The sequence below is a fragment of the Phoca vitulina genome, unplaced genomic scaffold (assembly GCF_004348235.1).
Source record: "Phoca vitulina isolate PV1807 unplaced genomic scaffold, GSC_HSeal_1.0 scaffold639, whole genome shotgun sequence".
Classification (NCBI taxonomy): domain Eukaryota; kingdom Metazoa; phylum Chordata; class Mammalia; order Carnivora; family Phocidae; genus Phoca; species Phoca vitulina.
In genome coordinates, this window is record NW_022590326.1 from 1 (window position 1) to 8,161 (window position 8,161).

Below are 8,161 nucleotides of genomic sequence, written 5' to 3' on the forward strand. Positions count from 1 at the left end.
TCCTAAGGGGGAAATACATAGCCATCCAAGCCTCACTTTTTATTTATTTTATTTTATTTTTTTTATTTGAGAGAGCGAGAGAGAGCACAAACAGGGTGAAGGGCAGAGGGAGATGCAGACTCCCTGTTGAGCAGGGAGCCTCGTTCGGGACTCGATCCTGGGACTCCAGGATCATGACCCGAGCCAAGGCATTTACCCAACAGACTGAGCCACCCAGGTACCCTACACTATTTAATTTTTGACAGTCTGAGTGGTATGAAACACTTTCCCATTGTGGTTAATTTGCAATTCCTTGATTATTCAGTTTTATTGGCTATTTGGATTCCTTCTTTGGTTAAATTTCCTTTTTTTTTTTTTTTTTTTTTTTTTTTGCCTGCTTTTACTGAAATAATTGTCCTTTTTTCTGGATTTGAAATAGTTCTTTATGTCCTTTGTATACTAATTATTTGACAGTTTTCAGTATTCAAAATCTCTTTTTCCACTCTGATTTATTTCAAATTTTCCTGATAGTGTGTATTGACAAACTGAAATTTTTAATTTTAACATAGTCAACTTTATCAAACTTATCCCTTATGACTGGTACTTTTATGTCTGGTTTTAAAAATCGTTTTCTTACCACATAGTAATGAGGATATTCTCTTAAATTATCCAAGAAAATACTTATACTTTCGCCTTTCGTATGTAGGTGTTCAATGACATGGAGTTAATTTTTGAATATGTTATGAGGTAGTGCTCCAATTTTATTTTTCTCATATAAGTATCAATGATCACAATACCACTTATTGAAAATGTGCTGTTTTCTCAACTTACCTATAGTGCCACTTCTGTCATGTATCATGTACCTAAGTGCATAGGTCTGATTTGGGGCTTCGATGATATTCAGTTGGCCTCCTTGTCTATCTTTACCCTGTCTTAACTATTACAGCTTTATAATAAGCCTTCCATCTTGGAAAAATTTTTTTTTCAAATTTTATTTTCACTAGTATCCAAAAAGATGCGCTTCCTACAGATAAATTTAATGAAACCTTACAAGAACTTTTTTCTAAAAACTACAAAACATTGCAAAAACAAATTAATAAAGACTTAAAAATGGCGATATAAACTATTTTCATGTAATGAAAACATCATCAAGTTAAGAAACTAAATGTTTGATTTTGAGTTTATTTTTGTGTATGGCTTAAGAAAGTGGTCCAGTTTCATTCTTCTGCATGTGGCTGCCCAGTTTTCCCAACACATTTGTTGAGAAGACTGTCTTTTTTCCATTGGATATTCTTTCCTGCTTTGTTGAAGATTAGTTGACTACATAGTTGTGGATTCATTTCTGGGTTTTCTATTCTGTTCCATTAATCTATATGTCTATTTTTGTGCCAGTAACAGACTGTCTTGATCACTACAGCTTTGTAATATAACTTGAAGTCAGGAATTGTGATGTCTCCAGCTTTGCTTCTCTTTTTCAAGGTTGCTTTTGCTATTTGGGGTCTTTCGTGGTTCCAAACAAATTTTAGGATTGTTTGTTCTAGCTCTGTGAAAAATGCTATGGGTATTTTGATAGGAATTGCATTAAATCTGTAGATTGCTTTGAGTAATATAGACATTTTAACAATATTTGTTCTTGCAATTCTAAATGTGAGACAGGAAACCATTAAAATCCTAGAGGAGAACACAGGGAGTAACCTCTATGACATCAGCTGTAGCAACTTCTTACTAGATATGTCCCTGAGGGAAGGGAAACAAAAGCAAAAATAAACTATTGGGACTTCATCAAAATAAAAAGTTTCTGCATAGTGAAGGAAACAATCAACAAAACTAAAAGGTAACCTTTGGAATGGGAGAGAATATTTGCAAATGACATATCAGATAAAGGGTTAGTATCCAAAATATATAAAGAACTTATAAGACTCAACACCCAAAAAGACAAATAATCCAGTTAACAAATTGGCAAAAGACATGAATACATATTTTTCCAAAGACACATAAAAACATGCTCAACGCCACTCATCATCAGGGAAATGCAAATCAAAACTACAATGAGATATCACCTCACACCTGCCAGGACAGCTAAAATTAACAACACAGGAAACAAGAGGTGTTGGCAAGGAACCCTCTTGCACTGTTGGTGGGAATGCAAACTGGTGCAGCCACTCTGGAAAACGGTATGGAGGTTTCTGAAAAAGTTAAAAATAGAAACACCTTATGATCCAGCAATTGCACTACTAGGTATTTACCCAAAGAATACAAAAATACTAATTCAAAGGGATACATGCACCCTGATTATCAACAAATAGCCAAATTATGGAAAGAGCCTAAATGTTGATTGACTGATGAATGGATAAAGAAGATGTAGTAGAGGAGATGGATGATAGACAGATAGAGAATGATCAATAGATAGATGATAGATGATAGATAGATAATTGATAGATGATAGATAGATAGAAATATATACAATGGGATATTTCTCAGCCATGAAAAAGAATGAAATCTTGCCATGTACAGTGACATGGATGGAGCTAGACACTATTAGGCTAAGCAAAATTAGTCTGTCAGAGAAATATGATATCAACAAACAAAACAATCATGGGTGGGGGAAGAGAGAAAACCAAGAAACAGACTCTTAACTATACAGAACAAACTGTTACCAGAGGGGAGGTGGATGTGGGGATGGGTTAAATTAACTCAAAATAGATCATAGATTTAAATGTAAAATGCAAAAATATAAAACTTCTAGAAGATAAAATAGGAGAAACTCTAGATTACATTAGGTTTGAAGATGACTTTTAGATACAACAAAAGCACAACCTATGAAAGAAAAAATGAATAATTTCAATTTCATTAAAATTAAAAACTTCCTGGGGCGCCTGGGTGGCTCAGTTGTTAAGCGTCTGCCTTCGGCTCAGGTCATGATCCCAGGATCCTGGGATCGAGCCCCACATCGGGCTCCCTGCTCAGCGGGAAGCCTGCTTCTCCCTCTCCCACTCCCCCTTCTTGTGTTCCCTCTCTCATTGTCTCTCTCTCTGTGTCAAATAAATAAATAAAATCTTAAAAAAAAATTAAATTAAGTTAAATTAAATTAAATTAAATTAGAAACTTCCATTCTACAAAAGGTGCCATTAGGAGAATGAAAAGAGAATCCACAGACTGAGAGAAAATCTTTGTAATTATCTGACAAAGGGCTTATGTCCACAATATACAAAGAACACTTAAAACTCAACAATAATAAAGCAAATAACCCAATTAAAAATGGGTAAAATATCTGAGCAAATACGTCACCAAGGATGGCAAAAAAAAATATGAAAAAATTCTCAACATTATATATTACAAATTAAAACAATGAGATACCACTAAACAACTTCAGAACGGCTAAAATTCAAAATTCTGACAACACCAAATGTTAACAAAGGTATAGCGGAACAGGGATTCTCATTCTCATTGTTGGTAAGAAAACGAAATGATGCAGCCCCTTTGCAAAACAGTTTGGCAGTTTCTTATAAAACTAAACATACATTTACTATATGACCCAGCAATTGCATTCCTTGGTATTTACCCAAATCAGTTGAAAAACATGTCTACACGAAAAACTTAAGTTTGCAGCAGCTTTTCTGTCATTGCAAAAAATTAGAAGCAACCAAGATGTCTTTCAATAAATAGATTAAACAAACTATGATGCATCCACACAATGGATCATTATTTAGTAATAAAAAGAAATTAGCTATAAAACCCAAAAATCATTAAGCAGGAAACTTAAATGCATATTGTTAAGTAAAAGAAAGACTGTATGAATCCAAATACATAACATTCTTGGAAGGGCAATACTACAGAGATATCAAAAAGATCAATAATTGCCAAGGACTCAGATGGATGGAGGGACAAATGAATAGGTAGAACATGGGATTCAAAACAGTGAGACTCTTCTGCATGATACTATAATGGTGGATACATGACATTTTACATTTCTCAAAACCTATAGAACTCTGTTGCACAAAGATTGAACCCTATGTAAACTACGGAGTTCAGGTAATAATATATCAATATTGGTTCATCAATTTTAACATAGGTAGCACATTAACGCAAAATGTTAAAACTTTGTGCAGGGAGTAGGAGGCAGAGAATGGATATATGGGAACTCTGTACTTCCTGCTCAATTTTTCTATAAACCTAAAACTGCTGTAAAAAAAAATTAATTCCATGGGTGGCTCAGTCAGCTAAGCATCTGCCTTTGCCTCAGGTCATGATCCCAGGGTCCTGGGATCGAGCCCCACATCGGGCTCCCTGCTCAGTGGGGAGCCTGCTTCTCCCCCTGCCTGCCGCTCCCCCTGCATGTGCGCTCTCGTTCTCTCTCTCGCTCTCTCTCTGACAATAAATGTTTTTTTAAAAGAAAAGTTAATTCCACTAATTATGAAATGAAGCAACATCAAAATTAAACGGTGGTATAAAAACAGAGTGGAATACAAAGGTAGCTTTTGTCTTGTTGATTAGGCTATGCTATCAGAATTTAGAGAACGGGAAGAGAAGAGAATAAAGTTTGTCTGGATAAGATTAAAAAAAAAAAAGTTACTTTTAACAGAAAAAGAGTGTATACAAGTAAAACTGAACAATATTGAGACAGTAGATCTATACCAAAAGAGCCCAGGGACTGAGGCAGCTGCCATGGAAAAAGATAGTTCATGGATACAGAGAATAGATTGGTGGCTCCCACATGTAGGGGGTGGAGGTGGGGTGGGCAAAATGGGTGATGGAGGTCAAAAGATACAAACTCCCAGTTATAAAATAAGTAAGTCATGGAATGGAATGTACATACAGGATGGCATGTATAGTTAGTAATGCTATATTGCATATTTGAAAGTTGCTAAGAGAGTAGACCTTAAAAGTTCTCATCACAAGAAAAAAATTCTTGTACGGTGTGGTGATAGATGTTAACTAGACTTATTGTGATGATCATTTTGCAATATATACAAATATCATACACTTGAAATTAATGTCAGGTTGTATGTCAATTATACCTCAAATAAATGAATGAAGAAAGAGACAGAAAGTAACAGACAAAAAGAAAGAGAATATTTTGAAATCATCACTAACATTTCTACTATCATATTTTTTCTTTTGGCTTGGTTGGAGGATATGTTCCATCAGCCCATATGTGGGCATAAAGACTTCTGGTTTTGTCCATGATAGAGCATCAGGGACTAGAATTATCCTTTCACTTTAAACCAATTAAACTCTGGATGAAAATATGTGAAAAAGCAATATTCAGACATTGGAAAACAAAAGGTGCAAGACACTAATCTCTGACAGAAGGAAAACAAAGAAACAGAGCCCTTTGATGACCCCATCTTACTTCCTGACATTTCCAGGCCACAGCAAAAGGAAGGGGGACGCAAACAGAGTCTATTGTTCTCCTGGAGTTCAGAGACAAGGTTTAGAGGTTTGGAAGCCCAAAGAAGCTAGAATTCAAACGGCACAGCATTAGAGAGAAGGCAGGTGCACAGATAGAGAGAGAGCTCCGTAGATGTGCAGAGGGTTTCCTTTGAGGTAGAAAGAAGTTTTCGCTCTCCACTCCAAAGCTCTAGATAACTTTCTCTCCATCTAGTCATTCAGGACTCTCTTGGGTCAAAGGTATCTACAGAACTTGGGAGTGCTGTAGCATCAAGCTGCCCTCGGCTTAGATATGGCAACATTAGGGTTTAAAGCTGAAGTTGAAAGAGGACAGGATTCCCATCAACCTTTTCCGACCAAATCTTATTTTCCACTTCTAAATTGTATTCTATAACATACATTACATGATTGCTTCAAAATTCTTTCCAGTACTAAGACATAAGCAAGGTAGTTTCTCCCTTCTGTTGATAAGTAGTCAGGAGTTTAACGTACTAGTTCTAGCAGCTCTTTATATTAATGAACTGACAGGCACTCAGCTGTTGTCAAGGAATTAGTGCATATGAGATGATCTATAAGTCATAGAAAAAAAAATCTACAAATGACCTCTTAAATTTATCACTGTTCATCTCAAAGTCCTAGCACTCCTGAAACATTTCAGTAGCATATTCCAATCAAAACTAAAAATCCTTCAATCCAAGTGATAGCAAGGTATTCCTCAAAAATTAATCTATTTTTTGTAGCATGTAGCCTTCACTAGGAATTTCAATCCTTGATTGATAGCCTGCTCAACTGTATGACTCCAAACCCCAAGGAATCTATGTTATTACCATAATGATAACTTTAAATTATAGAAAATTATAAAAATTAATGCATTTGACATGTTATTAACACAATAATGCTTAAACAAGTAGAAACTTACGTGGATCAGTTGCAGAAACATCTATAAATTCTTCAGTTGAGTGGGTTTTTATGAATTCTGAAATAATAGTAAGTTTGTCATATGTTTCAAATATCAATTATATGTATTGAATTTAAATTTCATAGTTTTATTTAAATAGCATTAAAGAGAAAGAAAACTCTAAGAAAAACAACAGAGCCGTCAACACTGGAGATCCCCCGAGTCAGGCAACACACGGTAATATCTGAACGAATGTGTATCAACTAAGTGATATGAACTCATCGTCTTCTCAACAACACTTATTTTTCCTCTTCTATTCTCTTAACATTACCATGATTTAATCTCCCTTCCTTTCATATCCAGTCACCAAGTTTTGCCCATTTTACCAGTAAATTTTCTCAAATCTGCCCCTTTTCTTCTTATTTGTGCTCTAATGTAAGCACTTACCACACACCTAAAACAGAGCAATAACTTCCCTTTCCTATTCCTAATCCCCAAATGTAGCTTCTACAAATGGCCAGAATAATCTGTCTACAATTGAATGCAATGCCACTTCCCTACAAAAAGTCTTCAGTGATTCCCTATTATATATGAAAACAAAATTCCTTAGCACACCATCCAATCCCTCTGATTGGCCCTTTCTTACCATATCCCTACTTACTGCTGCACATTCTAATACCATTCTACTTGTCATTTCCTACTCATGCTGTTTGTCCATGCTACATCCTCTTTGTAAAATAGCAGATATCTCCCTTCTTCACTTGACTAAATTTTATTCATTCTTTAAGGTTGCATAAAATCTTCCCAACTTCCTTGGGTTGAACAAATTGGCTATCTGTGGACTCACTGCCAATTACACATAAATTTTATCACGTGTTACACTATATATTAAAGTGATGCATAATGTGCTTGTGTCCTTACTAAGTTATGTATTTCATGGTGGCTAACAACCATGGTTTATTTGTTTTGTTCAACTCCCAGACTCTGAAACATAAGAACTTTTACTGAAAATATTAAACTCACTACTGAATATCTTTTTAAATTTGCTAGTGTATAATTTTATGGCTATCAATTTTTAAACTCTAAGTCTCAAAATGTTAATGTAATGTAGAAAACCCTATAAATGCTAAACATGTATAAAATATCATCACCTTCGATTATCTGCTGTACAGCTTCGTAACTATGTACTGCTCCTGGTGAATTTTCACTATCCCTGTTAAAATTTTAATAAGTACAACATTTATTTATTATCAAAGAATAAGAGTTAAGAAATAGAATATATGCTCTAGATATATGTAGTTTATAAAATAAAATTTAACATAATCTTTAACCTTTATTCAGACACTAAGGTAAATTAGTATAATTGCAAGCAAATAAGTATAAAAGTCACACTATGTAATTCTATGAATGCTATATATTCCATGAATATAATTAGGTATACCAACAATATTAACAACAAAAATAGCAAAAGTAAATTGGGTAGAAGCATGAGATTTAATAGTGTAATCATTAAGAACACAAGTTCTAGAGTCAAACTGCTTGGCTCAAAACTTGTTTCACGCACTTACTAATTTATGATTTGGGGTAAGTTACTTAACCCCTCTGACTTACAGTTTCTTCATCTATTAAAATTCGGGTATTAGAGTACATATCTCATAAAGTAGTGGTAAAGATCCAATACATGTAAAGTTGCAAGGAAAATACCTGTACACATCAGACACTTAAATTTCAGGTGTTACTATTAATATATGGTCTGAAACTAATTTTGTGCCTCACAATAGATAACTCAAGTGACTCTATCTGAGCCTCTGAACTAAGGATCCAGTTATGTAGTGCTTACTGGAGCCAACTCAAGCGCCCCTCCTTTTATTCCTTTAAATCTAGTCATTGACA

At 34.7% G+C, this 8,161-nt stretch overlaps 1 long non-coding RNA gene across 1 annotated transcript; it reads right to left on the minus strand.

The window, feature by feature from the left end:
* Positions 1-5,139: 5,139 nt before the first annotated feature.
* LOC116629337 lies at positions 5,140-7,483 on the minus strand. The gene is made up of 3 exons (XR_004298730.1): positions 7,420-7,483; positions 6,290-6,346; positions 5,140-5,438 (listed from the first exon to the last, which is right to left on the minus strand). It is a non-coding gene; the product is annotated as an uncharacterized LOC116629337 (long non-coding RNA).
* Positions 7,484-8,161: the final 678 nt, after the last annotated feature.